This window comes from Macaca nemestrina, chromosome X (assembly GCF_043159975.1).
Source record: "Macaca nemestrina isolate mMacNem1 chromosome X, mMacNem.hap1, whole genome shotgun sequence".
Taxonomy (NCBI): Eukaryota; Metazoa; Chordata; class Mammalia; order Primates; family Cercopithecidae; genus Macaca; species Macaca nemestrina.
This window is the reverse complement of record NC_092145.1, coordinates 45,614,637-45,628,065: the sequence shown is the minus strand read 5'-3', so window position 1 is coordinate 45,628,065 and position 13,429 is coordinate 45,614,637. Positions and strand designations below refer to the sequence as shown.

At 40.5% G+C, this 13,429-nt stretch overlaps 1 protein-coding gene across 8 annotated transcripts in view; it reads right to left on the bottom strand.

Annotated features, from left to right (window-relative positions):
• LOC105490468 (acyl-CoA synthetase long chain family member 4) overlaps positions 1-13,229 on the bottom strand; it is an 85,611-nt gene extending 72,382 nt beyond the window's left edge. For 3 of the 8 annotated variants that reach the window (XM_011756117.3, XM_011756121.3, XM_011756122.2), the window contains exon 1: positions 13,076-13,229. The gene's annotated coding sequence lies outside the window, so the exon portion shown is untranslated. Of the gene's footprint in view, positions 1-7,474; positions 7,576-13,075 lie in introns of all 8 variants that reach the window. The other 5 variants (XM_011756123.3, XM_011756124.3, XM_011756118.3 and 2 more) reach the window with 4 other exon arrangements.
• Positions 13,230-13,429: the final 200 nt, after the last annotated feature.

Genomic DNA, 13,429 nt, shown 5'->3' with positions numbered 1-13,429 from the left:
TATTGTCACTGCAATCATAGGCCAATCACTCCACAGAAACATTTTATGTAACCAAACAACAATGGCATAGATGGAGGGTACCACAGAGATAAGACAGGGGTTAAGGAACTATCCCACCATTAGAATGTTCTCCAAAGTGCCAGAAGTGCCACCTATGTAAAAGTTGTTACGCCTACGGCAGCTTAAGAGTGACCCCTACTGAGCTAGGATTCAAGACAGCTGTCAGGGCTGGTGCAAGTGTCAACTCCCCTATTTTGTACTCCTCGCGCTGAAAATCAATCATTCAGTTCTAACCAAGTCCACAAAGAAATGCAAAGATATGGCTGAGCTGTAATGGTGATGATGGGGAACTCCATTTCAAAACAGAAATAAAAAAGAAGGTCGGGAATTCACCATGAAAGTTTTCATTCTGCTACTGTCTCTTCTGAAACAATCTGTACTTTAAGGGATACCACCTGTAATGAAGTAAATTCTTTGGGGGAATGTTTCCTTTAAAAAGCTACTTTCCACCGGGCGCGGTGGCTCATGCCTGTAATCCTAGCACTTTGGGAGGCTGAGGTGGACGGATCACCTGAGGTCGGGAGTTCGAGACCAGCCTGAGCAACATGGAGAAACCCTGTCTCTACTAAAAATATAAAATTAGCCGGGTGTGGCGGCACATGCCTGTAATCCCAGCTACTCAGGAGGCTGAAGCATGAGAATTGCTTGCACCTGGGAGGCAGAGGTTGCGATGAGCTGAGATTGCGCCATTGCACTCCAGCCTGGGCAACAAGAGCAAAACTCCGTCTCACAGAAAACAAACAAACAAACAAAAAAGCTACTTTCCTGGCCAGGCACAGTGGCACAGACTTGTAATCCCAGCACTTTGGAAGGCCAAGGCAGGTAGATCACTTGAGGTCAGGAGTTTGTGACCAGCCTGGCCAGCATGGTGAAACCACTCTTCTACTAAAAATACAAAAATTAGCTGGGCGTAGTAGCACAGGCCTGTAATCCCAGCTACTCAGGAGGCTGAGGCAGGAGAATCACTTGAACCCAGGAGGCAGAGATTGCAGTGAGCCGAAATCGCGCCACTGCACTCCAGCCTAGGCAACAGAGAGAGACTCTGCCTCCAAAAAAAGCTACTTTCCCACAAACATTTTAATACTTAATCTCTTGATGATCAAGAGGATGTTAAAATTAAGTCAATGTGTATATAAATTTTTAAAAAACTGCTTCCACATAAAAACCCTGGCCTTAATACTTGACACTAAAAAATAAAATCTTAGTAAAATAGTCAAAAATTTTCTGGGCGGAAATCTGAGCTGTATAACATACTTAGGTCAGTCATTTTGCTTAAAAGTTTATAACATGTAACTCTATTTGAATGAATATGCTAATATTCACATTTCTACTTGAGTAAAAAAAAAAACTACATAGCTTCCCATCTACGGATTGCTATAATTTACCAATACTGTGTGCCTGAGCCCTGCCTTTTGTAGTTTCCACGTTATGGAAACAACTTGCTTCACAGAAATTCTAACTTATTCCTATAAGGAATTGTCTGGGTATAGAAGGCACCCCGATGCCTTCTGAAATGGGTCTTACCTTAGTTCCTGACACTTTCTGAACCCCAAATATTCCACTAAAGACTTTAAACCATCCTAGACTAACCATGCTATTGACTGTTGACCAAATTTGGAAAGTTTCCGTGGTTCCAGGTGAAGAAATATCATTATCCTAGGCCTTCTCTTCTCTTTTCTACTGTCTGAAACATATTCATCTAACAATTGCTACAGCTACTTCTGCCCAGTTCTACCCTTCAGTAAAGTTGTGATTTTTCAACTATTCTTTGAAGCTGCTTCTCAACTTAGTATCTTCAGTGGTCATGTGGAACACAGGATCTTTTACTTGGATTCATGCCATGCGGTATTAGTGCTAGTTCTTCTTTTTCTTCTCAAAACCATGACTGAATCTTATCCTCATTCACCAAGTTCCTGTCTCCTGACTGAGGGAAGTTTTCAGTTTTCAGTTCATTTGAAAAGCAGAAATTACTAACATATCCTGAGCACAGTGAATTTTCACCATCTTAGCAGTGGCAGCTCTGTCTATTTCTCCAGGTTTTCTTTGATAAAGCATCATTCAGGTATCCGCAGGAGAGTTGGTCCTTCAAAACCTTATCATTATTTATAGTATTAAAACACTTTCAGTCCACATTAAAGGTAATAAAACAGAATACCTAAGAAAAAACAGGGGCCAGGTGTGGTGGCTCATGCCTATAATCCCAGCACTTTGGGAGACCGAGGTGGGTGGATCACCTGAGATAAGGAGTTCGAGACCAGCTGGGCCAACACGGCGAAACCCCATCTCTACTAAAAATACAAAAATTAGCCAGGTGTGGTAGCACACGCCTGTAGTCCCAGCTACTCGGGAGGCTGAGGCAGGAGGACCGCTTGAACCTGAGAGGCAGAGGTTGCAGTGAGGCGAGATCCCGCCACTGCACTCCAGCCTGGGTGACAGAGCAAGACTCCGTCAAAAAAAAAAAAAAAAAAAAAAAAAACAGGTATTTCACCATACCTCCCCACTGCATTAACCTCATAACTACTACCACAAGAATCCACCATTAACATTTTCAATACCTCTCTAAAAGTTTAATCTCACATGCCCTCTCATTAATCAAGTGAGAAATAGAGAAACTCTATCCTGATTCCCTTTAAAATCTGCTAACTTGATTAGCACCTAAAATCCTCTGTACTGTGAAATCAATTCCAAAAAGGCCTAAATGGCTTTGGAGAATAGGGACACTGTTTCAATCATCATAACAAAAACCTGAGTATAGCTATGTTGGGCTTTCACATTAACACCATTGTCTACCAGGTAGAATCTTCTTCTGTAAAAGGCACTGTTGAATTCATGGAAAGTCATAAGTAACAAAAAGCCTTCAACAAATGTAAGATGTTTTCACCTCTAAATCCTACAGCATAAACCCAGAGGAAGTTATAATGGGTCTTCAGCAAATTTGTTTAACAAATACTTCTAGATAACAAGAGAAAGTAGCATACATACTTGCCCAAATCAAACTTAATTATCTGACACAGTTCTCCTAACAATCAATTTGATAAACTACAAACTGAGATACCATAGAAAAAGATTAATGTTGCTACAGATACCTAGATTTTCTTTACTTTTATAAGTTGTAAAAGAATACAACTACACACACCTCTACCAAAAACTAGCCACAGCAGTTGGTTTTTCTTTGAACAAAAATAACCATTCAGGTTCAGTTTTTAATTCTTCGTTAAAATCAAACTCCACCCAAAAAAGCTTCCTAATGATATTTTAATACACTGCACTTTTACATCGTCATTGGTAACTACAATATAAATAACACGTTCATAGTTAAATTCAAAACAGAACTGAACTAATTCAACATTAAAGACTTTAAAAATCCTTCGTTATTTACTTTGGTGACCATGACTTTTTTTTTTTTTTTAATTATGGTTTGTCCTAGAAACCAGTTATTTTAACTAAAACACTATATTTACATGGCACGATGTTGGTCTTTTCCCAAAAAAGTCTTTTTCACTTACTTGGAGTTACTGATCCTGCAAGATGCTCACAATATAGTGTCGAGTTAAAGAAGCAAGTTACAAATCAGTATGTACAGTAAAAACCCATTTTTGTAGAAAGGTGATATATGTGTGCACATGTGCATGCAAGTGTCCATACATATAAGCACAAGCATATATACCAAAAAGTTGACAATGGATGTCTCTAGGTATGAAATTACTGCTTTTATTCTTTTTTATATTTTTGGTTTCAAAAATTTAGAAAATACCAATAGTACTTCACCGATAGCAGAAAACGTCATTTTTTTAAAAAACCTGAGTGTTCAGTACAAGGCTTAATTACATTTATAGTACAGTGTTGTTGTAGAATGAAGGAATCCTATAATAAGCATCCTCCAGTGTGCAAATCTTTCATATTGGTAATCTGCATACCTACTATCAAAATAGTTATTGTAAATTATAACATATAATATAGAACTGTATAGGGAAAAAGTAAAACTATACTGCCCTCCTCTAACACCATTCCCTTTTCCTCTAGGGATAATTACTCTTGATGTGTATCAATCAGATTGTTTTGTATTACCCATACATATGATGAGGGTTTATTTTTAGATAAGTGGAATTATGGTATACAACAGTTCTTTGACTCCCTCCCCCCCTCTTCCCCTGCTTAACAGCATACTTTGGAACTCCTATGTCAGTGTATATGGGTCTAACCGAAAGGCTTTTCTCCTTTTTTTATTTAATAGCTCAATGGTATTCCACAGTATAATGTATCATTATTTGAATTATTCCCGTACTGATGGCTATTTAGGATACTGCCAAATTTTCAGTTACAGTTTCACTGCATCGAAACCTTATACATAGATTTATACACATGTGATATTTCCCTAGAATTGTTTTCTAATAAAACTATTGGGTCAAAATGTATGCACATTTAAAAATGAGATGATTTTGGTATTCTTCAGCAAAGAGTTATACATGTGAACTCTCATTAACAGTGTATGTGAATGCCTATTTGTTAAAAGTGGATATTATATTAAGTTCTTGCCAATTTGTCTGGTGAAAAATGGTTTACATTTCCCTAATAACCAGAGTGAATTTGAACATCTTTTTTTATTCACCAGTACTTATTTTCCTAGGAAATGCCCACATATAATCTTCTGCCACTTTTTGCTTTTTGTAGTGGGTACCTTTCTCTTATTGATCTGTAGGAGCTCTTTCTCTATTATGTATATTATGCAGTAGAAACCCTTTTTATCTAATGTGATTTGGAACAATTGGTTACATAATTTAAAGGGTTAATTTCAGGTAAACGATCATAAAAAATATGTATGGCAAACATTTCACCTTCCTTTCATCAGTGGTGTATATATATACACTCATTCACCAAACATTTTGTGTGTATGGTTTTGATTTATTTTGGGGGGGCTTTTTTGTTTGTTTGTTTCTGAGACAGGGTTTTGCTCTGTTGCCCAGGCTGGAATGCAGTGGCGTGACCTTGGCTCGCTGCAACCTCTGCCTCCCGGGCACAAGCTATCCTCCTGCCTCAGCCTCCCAAGCAGCTGGGACTACAGGTGTGCATCACTATGCCTGGCTAATTTTTGTTTTTGTTTTTTTGAGACAAGGTCTCCTCTGTCACCCAGGGTGGAATGCAGTGACGTGAGTGATCACGGTTCCCTACAACCTCCACCTACTGGACTTAAGCAATCCTCCCACCTCAGCTTCCCCAGTAGTTGGAACCATAGGTACACGCCACCATGCCCAACTAATTTTTTGTATTTTTTGGGTCAGGCATGGTGGCTCACGCCTGTAGTCCCAGTACTTTGGGAAGCTGAGGCAGGCAGATCACTTGAGGTCAGGAGTTTGAGACCAGCCTGACCAACATGACAAAACCTCATCTCTACTAAAAATACAAAAATTAGCCAGGTGTGGTGGTGAGCACCTGTAATCCCAGCTACTCGGGTGGCTGAGGCAGGAGAATCGCTTGAATCTGTGAGGCAGAGGTTGTAGTGAGCCGAGATCACGCCACTGCACTCCAGCCTGGGTGACAGAGCAAGACACCGTCTCAAAAAATAGTAACAACAATTTTCTGTAGAGATGGGGTTTCACCATGTTGCCCAAGCTGGTCTCAAACTCCTGGCCTCGAGAGATCTGCCTGCCTTGGCCTTCCAAAGTGCTGGGATTATAGGCGTGACCCACTGTACCTGACCTGGGTCTTTTGTTTGTTTGTTTTTGTTTTGTTTTTTTATTTAAAGACAGGATCTCACTCTGTCTCCCAGGCTGGAATGCAGTGATGTGATCATGACTCACTGTGACCTTGAACTCCTGGCCTCAATCAATCCTCCTGTCTCAGCCTCCTGAGTCACTGGGACTACAGGTGTGTGCTACCACGCCCAGCTAATTTTTTTTTTTTTTTTTTTGAGACAGGATCTTGCTATGTTGCTCAGGCTGGTCTTGAACTGGCTTCAAGCAATCCTCCTGCTTTGGCCCCCAAAAATGTTGGGATTCCAGGCATGAGCAACCATGCCAGCCTCAAACTTTCCATATAGGGCCAAGAGGCCAAGACCTTTTTCTCTAACTCCAGGCCCATTGATTTTACATTTGAAAAGTAATGTGAGTATAAAACCCTTTTAGATGGCCAGGCGCGGTGGCTCACGCCTGTAATCCCAGCATTTTGGGAGGCCGAGGCAGGTGGATCACCTGAGGTCAGGAGTTCAAGACCAGCCTGGCCAACATGGCAAAACCCCATCTCTACTAAAAATACAAAAAAAAAAAAATTAGCCAGGCATAGTGGTGGGCACCTATAATCCCAGCTACTCGGGAGGCTAAGGCAGGAGAATTGCTTGAACCTGGGAGGCGGAGGTTGCAGTGAGCTGAGATTGCACCATTGCACTCCAGCCTGGGCAACAAGAGCGAAACTCCATCTCAAAAACAAACAAACAAACAAATACAACCAACATATACAGGTTTAGTAACAAAAAAAATTTACTGTACTGGTAGGTACACAAGCACACTGGAGTACTGGAGATCCACCAACTAATACCAAGTATTCAGTGTATACTGTATTTTACAAAGGAAATAAAAATTATTCAATGTGGTGAGTCAGTGGAGGTCAATTAAAGCTTCTACTGCATATGTAGAAGCTTTTTCATTTTTATTTATTTATTTATTTATTTTTGAGACAGGGTCTCACTCTATCACCCAAGCCAGAGTGCAGTGGTGCAATCATAGCTCTCTGCAGCCTTGACCTCCCAGGCTCAAGGGATCCTCCCACTTCAGCCTCTGGAGTAGCAAAGACTACAGGCACATGCCACTATGCCTGGCCTTTTTTTTTTTTTCTGTAAAGACAAGGTCTCACTATGTTGCCCAGACTTCTGGGCTCAAGCAATCTTCCCACCTCGGCCTCCCAAAGGCGTGAGCCACAGGGCCCGGCCATCACTTGTCTTTTTAACTGGGTTATGATGTCTCACGCTTTCCAGAAGATTTTTTTTTAATATATACTTAGATTTTTAAAATATGTCCTTAAGTTATTTTTATGTATGATGAGAGATGGAGATGTATTACTTTCTAAATACACAGCCACCTGTCTTTACTCAACTTCCATTTTCAGCATCACACTTAGAACACTTAAAAGAACTAAAGTGTCAACCGCTTAGTTATAAGAAAGGAAGTTGTACAAACAAAATAATAAACCAACAGTCTAAGTTCAGTTTGATAGGCTCTTACTACTATGTAGTTAAGGATCACATAGCAGTTTCAGGAGCAAAAACATGACTATGCCTGGCTCTCTCATTACCGCTATGGCTCACAACAGGGTCTCCAAAAGACATCATAGACTGCATATTAGTCTATCTGCAGCTTACTGGTTGCCACACATGTAAATTTACATTCACATTTAAATAACCCACACTTAACAACAAACCAACCGTCTCAATTCTCTGTGCATTCCTTATTGCTGCTCCTAGAACACAGTGCTTTGGAGACTTAGTAAAGAAAATGAATGCACTCTCCTGAATCACAGTATCACCTAGAAATGGAACCAGAAGATATAAAAAGTCAGGATAGTTTGTTAAATTGTGTGTGTGTGTAAATCAACAATTTATAAGGTTACCTCATCTCTGGGGTCAGCAAACTTTTTCTATAAAGGTCCAGAGAGAAAATTGGCTTCATAGACCATAAGGTCTATTTTTCAGCTCTGATGTTGTATTGTGAATGCGGCCAGAAAATACATAAATGAATGGATGTGGCTATATTCCAAGAGAAGTTTATTTACAAAAACGGGTGGTGGGCAGGATTTGTCCACAGGCAGTATTTTGCCAGCCCCTGCCTTACACCAATGTTTTATCTTTTTCAAATAAGAATCTACTTCCCTCATTGCACACGTATTTGAGTAAATATAGTAACACTGAAGGGACAAATAATGATTTCAGTACTGCCTTACAGAAATGAATATTCTCAAAATTAATCACTAACCTTTTCCTATAAGTCCTTCTCATATGAGCACATACATTTTTCAAAATATAAAACTGTAATCACCTTGAACCTAATACTTATTTCAAAAAACAGTTACAATGAGTGTTATGTAGCTGCTATAAAAGGAAAAATGCAGTCTAGACAGTCAAATACAATGATCTTTTATTCATTATTCTCATAATCAACAGTGAGTAGAAAAGAGTGCTAAATACATGGTCATGAATCATAACTTCACTACTGAAAATGCAGAAGTAGACTTTGCATTTAAATAAGAACACAAATTTGTTTTTTGGATTACTTAACCAAAATCCTTGATGGAAAATGATACAGCTTTGCCAAAATATTTTTAATTTAGAAAGTGAGACCAAAAACCTCTTTAGCATATCATGCATCTATTTAATTTTAAAATACAAATTTTAATGTTTCATTTGACAGCCTGGTGAGGTAGACATTATATTTTTAAGGCAGCCATTTTAATATAGTGAGAGCATGTGTGAATATGTATTGACATTCTAAGCCATTAAGGCCACTTACTTGTTCACAGAATATATTTGAGCTCTAAAATTGTTGAAAGAGAAAATACTCAAGTAGCTTGCAGAAATAATGGATGTTATACAGAACAGAAAGGAATAAAATTAAACAACAAAAGTTCGTAAGATTTCTTGACACCAAAAGCACAGTCCATAGAGGAAAAATTAAAACTGGACCTCATCCAAATTAAAGCCTTTTGCTCTGTGAAATTCCCTGTGAAGAGGTTGGAAAGACAAGCTACGGACTGGGAGAACATATTTTCAAACCACTACCTGACAAATGATTAGTATTAAGAATAAAAAGGCCAGGCGCAGTGGCTCACGCCTGTAATCCTAGCACTTTGGGAGGCCGAGGCGGGTGGATCACGAGGTCAGGAGATCGAGACTATCCTGGCTAACACGGTGAAACCCTGTCGCTACTAAAAAAAAAAAAAAAAAATTGGCCAGGTGTGGTGGCGGGTGTCTGTAGTACCAGTTACTCGGGAGGCTGAGGCAGGAGAATGGCAAGAACTCGGGAGGTGGAGCTTGCAGTTAGCCGAGATCGCGCCACTGCACTCCAGCCTGGGCAACAGAGCGAGACTCCGTCTCAAAAAAAAAAAAAAAAAGAATAAAAAACTCTTAAAACTCACCAGGTTAAAAAAAAATCCAAATAGAAAATGGACAAAAGACATGAACCGACATTTCACTGAAGATACAGAGATGGCAAATAAACACATGGAAAGATGATCAACATCATTAGCCATCAGAAAAGTGCAAATTAAAACTAGGAGGATATATTACTACACACCTATAAAAATGGCTAAAATAAAAAATAGTAACACCACCAAATGCTGTCAAGGATGAGGAGCATTCACACATTCCTGGTGGGAATGTAAAATGGTACAGCCACTCTGGAAAATGGTTTGGCAGTTCCTTATAAAATTAAACATGCAAGTGCTATACCACCCAAGAAGTACACTCTTGGGCATTTCAGAAACAGAAATTTATGTTCATACAAAATCCTGTAGACAACTGTTCATATGAGCTTTATTCAAAACAGGCAATAAATAAATAAATAAATAAATAAATAAGTAAAACAAACAAAAACCCTGGAAACATCAGATGCCCTTCAACAGGTGACTGGTAAACAAACTGCAGTAAATCCATATTATGGAATACCACTCGGCAATGGAAAGGAACAAGCCATTGATAAAGGGTACATTCCTTGAACTAATCTCCAAGGAATTATGCTGAGTGAAGTAAAGCCAGTCTCCAAAGGTTATATACTATGTGATTTCATTTATATAAGCATTTTTGAAATGACAAAATTATGGACATGAAAAACAGATCAGTGGTTGCCAGGAGTCAGGGATGAAGAAGGGAGATGGCTACATCTATAAAAAGACAACAAAAAGGATCCTTGTGGTGATGCAATTGTTCTGTATCTTGACTGTGGTGGTGCTTATATGAATATACACGTGATAACATTATGTGGAATTAAATACACACATGCAAATGACTGCATTGAAGCTGACGAAATCTAAGTAAGGTTGATGGATTGTATCTATTTCCATTTTGTAGTTGTGATGTTACACTATACTTATGCATGAGATTACTATTGGGGGAAATTAGATAAAGCGTATTATTTCTTACAACTGTATGTGAATCTACAAGTATCTCAAAATAAAAAGTTAAAAGGGAAAGAGTATATAAGACCAGCCAATGGTAGAAGTGGAAAAACAAAGCTTTTACTTTTGCTAAAGGCTCAGCAATTGAAAGTGAAAGGATGGAGAAAAAGGTAATGTCACAGAGTCTACAGGATACAATAGAATCTTATCTTCCTTCCCTATGGAGCCTTAACTTCTCCAGAATTTTGTTTGTCCTTGATTTGACTGTTGTTCTTTTTAATAAAAATAAACTGCATGTACATCTGTCTCTCCACATGCCTCACAACCATCTCCATCAGCCCAAAGTATAAACTCATAGAATAGGGTTTGTCTTCTTAACCATCATGTACTGAGGGCCTGACATAAGTGACAGATGAAGGAAGAAGACAGTTGAATGAATTAATAAACGAATGAGATGCCCACATATTCTTTTAAAGTTCCTAGCCAATTACAGTTGTAAGGCAGTATATGAGTGCAGTGGCGCGATCTCGGGTCACTGCAAGCTCGGCCTCCTGGGTTCACGCCATTCTCCTGCCTCAGCTTCCCAAGTAGCTGGGACTACAGGCACCCACCACCACGCCCAGCTAATTTTTTGTATTTTTAGTAGAGACGGGGTTTCAGTGTTAGCCAGGATGGTCTCGATCTCCTGACCTCGTGATCCACCTGCCTCGGCCTCCCAAAGTGCTGGGATTACAGGCGTGAGCCACCGCACCTAGCCATTCCCTTACAAATTTCTAAAAGCCATGGACGTTTAAAAAATAGTGCTGTATAACACACATTTCATTTGTAAGCAGAAATTAACGTAATACCCAACATTTGTAAAATGCTTCTGAGTTTACAGATTTTCACATATAATAATTTATTTAATCAGGATGAATTAAGAACTAAGTATACCTAAATTGAAACCACTATACACAAACCTTTGAGAAAAACATTCTACTCAACGGGTATAACAGGATTTATGACAGCCTTAATGCAAATGGCATTATATACGTGTGTGTATACATATATATTTGTCATATATATTCATTTTAAGAATATATCATTCAAATTGGGGGACTTGTGGATCATTTCAACAGCCATAAAGACACTTATTTTACAGACGCAAACACTAAGAGAGGTGAAGTGACTTGTTCAAGGTTATATATCTAACTAGAGCTGGGTCTAGAACCTGAGCCTCTTCAGAGTTCCAATTCATTTCTCTTGTCTTTGAATTGAACAAGACTCTTGTTTCTTCACCCATCTCACCCCTACCAAAAATACTGAAAGAAATATCTTAATCTAAATCACTTGTGTTTTTAAATAGGGGGTTTTCCAAAAAAAAAAAAAAAAAAAACCCACAAAACTGAATTTACTCAAGCTTTCAATTGCTGTATTACACCTTCCATGGATTTTTAGTTGTCAAATTATTTCTTATATCAGGACATAAGGTACTTTATTCTAAGGTACAAGTATACTGACAGTTTAATGTTTCATTCCCCCACCTAAATGGCAGAGTGTTAATTCTAACAGGAATCTTACATGTCTTACACTTTAGCAGTTTCAATCAAAAGATGAGCTATTTTACAATTTAAGGAAGAGGCCTTACATTATTAAAATCTTGATTGATATGCTCAATGGCAGTACCATCATTGAATCTTCACCTGCTGTCTTATGTATCAAGAACATTTAAAAGTCTTTCTTGTTAGAGACAAAATAAAAGAAAAACTAAAGTGACAAGCAACTATGAGAAGTAAGGCTTTAATCAGGTTAAATTTGCATTAAGCAGCCTGCATGAATTTAGAGGTCCTAGAATCAAAACACTAGAAGGAACCTTAGTTATGCTCTAGTTCAACAGACTGATTTTTGCAGAAGAGGAAACTGAAGCGCTGATGAGACCATTAACTAATAAAGCAAACCGCTTACTTTTTCAAAGGGATTCATTTCAATGCCATTTTACCCTTATTTTGCATCTCACTGTTGTTTCTCAGGGCGACGGTTGACCTTTTTTTTAGGTGAAAAGAGCTAATAGAGCAAATTAATTTCAAGAGGGTGAAAAATGCCTTTGAAGGAGGAGATGCTGGAGTGAAGAGGAGAAATGACGTCTTATTTAAAATATGTAACCCCTTGATGGGGTTAGACAATGAATCATATTCTCCTAGATTTTTCTATGTCTATAGACATCAGCCACAGTTCTTTCGGGCACTCAAACGAGAGGAAGAGGAAGTGAATAAAGCTCATACTAAATATATAGCACCCACTGAAGGCAGGGATGTAGACAGAAAGAACGGGGGTGGGGGAAAGAAGGAAAGCACGCGTCGCCAGGATCCAGCTGTTTTCTAACATACCTAATCCTACGGAAGCTAGGAAGATATTGGAAGCAAGGAAGATATCGGAAGCGAGGGCATCCCTCAAATTCGAGAGGGCGGATGCCTAGGGCTAGAGAGACTCCCTGGCCCTCTTTAACAGAGCGACTGGGAGGGGACAAAATGGAGTTGAGGTTTAGGGGCATCCTAAAGGTCGTTTGGAGGTCTAGCAAGCACTTCATGGTCTCCTCTGGAAAGGGCCGTGGCAAAACCTACTACCCCGATCAGGAAGATGACTTCTAGCCCTCGGGATGCGGTGAGCGGCAGGAAGAGGCAGGCTGGGGTTCCGAGGACCCCAGACTCCATCACAGGAGGTTACTGTAACCTAGGGAATCTTCCCGGCCGCAGCGGAGGCGAGCGGATAGATAGCCCTAGCTCAAGAAAAAAAGCGAGCCGATTCCAGCAGCTGGAATGCCCACCCAACCTCCTCCCGGCTCAGGTGAGGTACGCCAGTCCCCACCCTGGAGATGGGGCCCTGGTACCGACAGGGCAAGGGTGCCGGGGCCGCAGCCTCCCCAGCCAGGGATACTCACCGGAGGGGCGGCCCACCGCGTCTTCGCAGCCGGCTGGAGCCTGGCACTCGGGAAGCTCGCAAAAAGGAACCGCGTGCCCGCTAGCGCTGGGACGAGGAGGAGCGCGCCTTGGAGGCCAGAGAAAAAGCCGCAGCGGCGCGCGCGCACCCGGACAGCCGGCGGAGGCGGGGCTCAGCGCGATCCCGGAAAAGACGCGCCCGGAGGGGCGGGCGGAGCGGGGGCGCGCGGTGGTGTGGCAGAGCCAGCCGAATCGCTGGCTGCAGACGGCTCGGCCCACCCACGCGCCCGCCCCCGCTCGCCCAGGACGTCAGCCGAAAAGGCGGAGCCGAACGGGCTTCCCGGGGAGAGGGAGGG